Source organism: Montipora capricornis, chromosome 3, assembly GCF_036669925.1.
Source record: "Montipora capricornis isolate CH-2021 chromosome 3, ASM3666992v2, whole genome shotgun sequence".
In the NCBI taxonomy this organism is placed as follows: domain Eukaryota; kingdom Metazoa; phylum Cnidaria; class Anthozoa; order Scleractinia; family Acroporidae; genus Montipora; species Montipora capricornis.
The window spans coordinates 31,034,274-31,039,273 of record NC_090885.1 but is presented as its reverse complement, the minus strand read 5'-3'; the positions used below and the strand labels follow the sequence as shown (position 1 = coordinate 31,039,273).

Sequence of the window (5,000 nt, the reverse complement as noted above, 5' to 3'; positions counted from 1 at the left end):
ATTTTGTCTAGGGATTAAAAGTCGAGAATCGTGGAAGCCCTCTTCACTATTGATAAAAGCTGCCAAAGCAGTAGAAAGATAAGCAATTATCTCCGCTCGGATCCGTTCCAATGGCCCAGAGAGTTTGTTTCTGTTGCCTTTAAGTTAGCAATATGGCATAACTTAAGCAAAAATGGCAGTGTGAATATTTATTGATGTTGCTAGAATCGAGAGTGGCTGGTTTATTTTGTTACCCAATGAAACTTTTAAACAACATTGAATCCAATTTTATTGCCAAAGAAGATGAGAGCTCGATATTTGTTCGAGTTTTGACTCAAAAAAACTCCGTATCATTACGACAAGCCTTCATTCTTTATTTAATTTCTAGAGCTGAAAGTTTACGTTTACGAAACGTTTTTCCGGATAAACACGTATTCCATCAACCCACGACAAAAGGATACTAAAGACTCCACTTCCCACGCGTGTGGTCCACGAATTTCACTATGTATAGGTCAGTTTGCCTTTTAATCAAGAGTTTTGCACCATTCACGTTCAAAAATTAATGTTAGTTAATAATTCTGGTATCGAATAAGATGTATTGAATGTTTCAAGCCCAGTTTAGAGATGTTAAGACTAGAGTCCTTTGGTAGCTTACGACGGTTACATGCAGGTGCCCATTTTGAAAAGAATCGTGAAAGAAGCCTATCAAAACAAAAATAATCAATTAAGAATGTTGCTTTAAGTCGGAGAAATTTGACTAAGAAAACCTCTGTATTATGACAAGCCTTGCATCTTTATTTAATTTCTAGACCTGAAAGTTTACATTTACGAAACGATTTCCGGATAAACACGTATTCCATGAAAAGCACCTGGTTAAAAAAAAGGTCGCCTTTATCATGACAATCAAATAAAAAGTAATAAAAAGACACCTGTAAACTGAAAAACCAGGCAAGGCACAAATGTCAGATGTTTGCTTCTAAAACTAAAACAAATATGCCATAAAACGAGATAAAAATCTTGCTTTTCAGGGAAAGGTCTCGGGGGTGGAAGCTGAATAATGAATAATGAATAACGAGTATAAATAAAAAATGAATAATGAATAATTGGGTCTGAAAACGCTGGAATAGTGAATAACGCAGTTATGCCAGTGGAATAATGAATAACAACAATGAATAATGAATAAGCTGCAAAAATTGAAAAAGAATAATGAATAATTCGAACAAAACACACAAAGAATAATGAATAACCGAGGGCCAATTATTCAGCTTCCACCACCGAAAAGGTCATTTTCTACCCAGCTCATTTATGAACTATCAACAATTTTTTGGGCAACATGGGATTGGAAATTCGATAGAAACTGATTTCTTCACCCATGAATGAGTTTTATCAAATTTGTCACTAAATTTAATCTGTTTCACACTGCATTAAACCAAAACTTTAGTTGCTTCTTAAAAGAATTACATGCCAGCGCATTTGACATGTAATTGAATATATATATTAATTCTTTTTTCAGCAAGAGAGCTCGCAAACGTTTTTTTAGTTTTCAATAATCGGCTACCTTCTGGAATAAAATGAAAATTTCTCATAACAGATAAAATGTAATTTTATCTCGTTCGCTATCCATTTATCGCAGCGGACCCAACTTTACCATTTTTTATTGATTCCTAGGCAACATCTCTTTTAATCACGATTGTAATCTTCTTTTGTGTTGTACAGTCTAACTCGATGCTTGCTATTTTTCATGGCAGAACATATATAAATCGACTTAATTAAAGGTGCTTTCAAATGCCCGTTTTATTAGCAGTTGATACGCATCCCAGCAGAGAAGATCGCTTCAGTTTTGCTTAAGAAACTCACCGCCTAGTCTTGATCCATCTAAAATTATGAAATTGAGATATTTCATATAAACATATGACCTAAAGCTATTTTAAGAAAATAAAGTGTTAATTTCTCTTTCATAAATTTAGATATGGCATATACGTCTTAAAACCTTTAGCACTTTTTCAACAAAAAAGATGAAGTGTTAATCAGTTTTCGGAATTTAGGGCTTACCTGAAATAAGCTGCGATTTGCTACAGCACTAACGCCAATTGTTCCTATTTGAGGCGAGAAACCTCACAAGTATCCCTGCCAGACATTTGTATGTTGTGGTCGATATTGCAAGGAAAAAACTTATTTTATAGAGCAAATGCATCCATCTGTTCAACAATGACAAAATTATTGTTTCTGACAAAGTTAATGGGCCAAAAAACACAAAGGTATTTCTGCTGGAGATCTGGAGGTAGAGACGGGTGAGTACATGGCCTTGTATTGCAAAAATATATGATTTTGCGAATGGACGCTCCTGTCAGGGAGAAGTACCTTATTCCTTACATTACCAATTGAATTGTAAAATATACTCTTCAAGGAGGTTTTGCCAACTGCTTAATGAATGGAAATTTAACATGAATTTATTTTCAAAAGTGTCAGGAAAGCTGTGCGAGCTCACTTCAGTTTTCAGAGCATAGTTGGCGCACTGGTGCGAGCAATTGCTGTCCGTCAGCGTGTCCCAGGATTGATTCCAATTGTGTGGGTTAAATTTTTTTTTGGTTTTTTCAATGCCGTTTCGAGAGGTTTTTCAGGAAACTCCCGTTTTTCCCTCTCAACCAAAACTAGCGTTTTATTTGTTCTAAATTATGTCGATCAGGAGCTCATCACGAGGAACTTCTTTCTCCTATATACTTGGCCAAGGAGCTCGAGTCAACCTTTTCCCGAGTAGATTAATTTATAAAACTCTTTCCTTCAGGGGCACCCAACGAATCTGTTCCTCACATTATCTGTTCCCCTGGGGAGTCTTGCTGGCTGGCAAAAATACAGATGTTTCGATGAGCTGGCTGGGAAATTTTGTTATTGATAGGGGTTTTGCCTGGGAATTACTGACTTTTTCTAGCATTTCAACCCGAGCTGGCTGTAGAAACTCTGAAGACTGAGGACGACTAAAAAACAAAAAAAAAAGAACCCCTTCCCTCGCCCAGAGAGAAGTCACAAACATACGTCGGCTGGTCAGAGTGATTGCGCTTACGGAAAAAACCTGTTTTGTCGCGGTTTTGTCGCTTTTGTTCGGTCGTTTTGGATCGAGAGATTTGAAAGCAAGCGGAATTCCTGGCTGGGAAATAAATTTGATCAGCTGGCTGGGAAACCAACCAATTTTATCTAGCTGACTGGGAATTTCTTGTGTGTCTTGCTGGGAAAAAGGAACAGATAATTTTTATCCCAGCAACACTGAAAAACACCTGAAAATGCCTTAATAGCATTTATTTTCATTAACTGGGGTATAATAATACATTTTACGACGAATTGGTTGTTGGGTGCCCCTGTTCCTTGGGGAATTCAGCTCGCAGCCAATCAAAGCGAAACTATCTCAGCGTAAAGAGAGGTATGACACTTTTCGCGGGAAAAACCTGTTCCTAAAAATAACCTTATTCGGGAAGGGTTGACTGAAGGAGTTAGTAGAAATAGAGTTTCCCCTTGATAACCTCCTGATTACCTGATTACGTTAGTTTGTAGTCGGCTCGCCAACCGGCAGTGGCAGAGCTTTTAGGCTCGATCGGCTGTAATCTCCACACTCTGGCTTATCGATCGGCGGTATTCAAATAAGTGAATTTCAAATGCATTGATATAAAGATGTCCTCTCAGAGGCTGTCAACGAGTATTTCTTTACCTGGCGTTCACCTAACAGGAATACAAGCACTATAAAGGTCGTTCAAGGCCGTAAATTATTCAAACTGAAAAACTCTCTTGGCGTCTTATATTCTGGGACGCAGAATTTATTTATTAATTTATTTACTGATTAAGTATGAATACATACATGGTGGAATCAACAATAGGATATAGGTCAACTACGAGGTTAACCACCATTTTACCCTCCCAACCATGATACACCACAGAAGACAGACCACAACACCGGGAACTACGTGCCCTACTCTTTGCGACAAGTGTGCGGATTCTTTTACGTCCCACGGGATTATGAACATTGAAGGGTTGTGAGACGGGACCTCCGGCTTATCGTCCTTATCCTTATACAAAGGCAGCACTTCCTCCTCAGTTATTCAAAGACCCTGAGTGATGGTCCGGCCGGAGTTGAACTCACAATCTCCCGCGTGACAGCCCGGTGTTCAACCAACGGAGCCACCGGTGCGCGGTGAATGTCGCTAACTAATGTGGTCATCTTTAATTTAACATGTTTAATTTTTGAAAAATACCGTGTTGGAACTGAAACTGTTTTCCTTTTCCCTTAAAAATGTACATTAAATATGTACATGTGGCACGCAAGGGCCAAATTTTGCATATGTTATTTTTTACTATGAGGTGGCTCGAAAAAGTTTTGTCAAGTGACGCTGAGTTGTTTATCTTTCGAAAGGAAAATTTCCCACAATTATTTACTTATTTATCTAAATTTTTACATATCTCGTTCATTCAAGGATCGGGCAAAAATCGTTTCTGATTGGTCGTTACGCGATCTGTTATGATACGATGATGAGGTAAGACTTTTTATCAGCGCTGATCGAGAAAAATGTTAGTATTATTGAAGGGTTTCTAAGTTTGACCATTTAACTCACACAAAAAAAAGCAAACAGAAGCAACAACGGACTGCCGAGAGAGATAGTACTTTCGACGTAGATTACGTTTTGTAAGGTTTTGCTTATTAAAGAACAAAAGGTGAACAAGGTACCCAAGAATAAAACTGGGCAAAGCAGCGAAAAAGTTTGAATAAAGAACGAAACAATCTTGCCACGTGTGAACGTTTTTCACAAACCGGGAATATTCAAATTTTATGTTTTTTTTTTCATAAAACGGCGCTAAATGGCAAACGCATGCTGAGACTGGTTGTTTTACTAATTGCAGTCTATTTTACGAGGAAAAAACCATCTTGTCGGTGCAGTAGTCGTTGTTAACGCTCTCTATTTATCTCAGAGGGAACTGAAAACACTGAACGTTTTACTAAAGGTTCTATAGATAATTTGAACTGAAAACATTTTCGA

The 5,000-nt window shown here is 37.7% G+C and overlaps 1 protein-coding gene across 3 annotated transcripts in view; it reads right to left on the bottom strand.

Annotated features, from left to right (window-relative positions):
- LOC138042907 (blue-sensitive opsin-like) overlaps positions 1–5,000 on the bottom strand; it is a 33,205-nt gene that overhangs the window by 14,679 nt on the left and 13,526 nt on the right. The gene's annotated exons all lie outside the window — the stretch shown is intronic.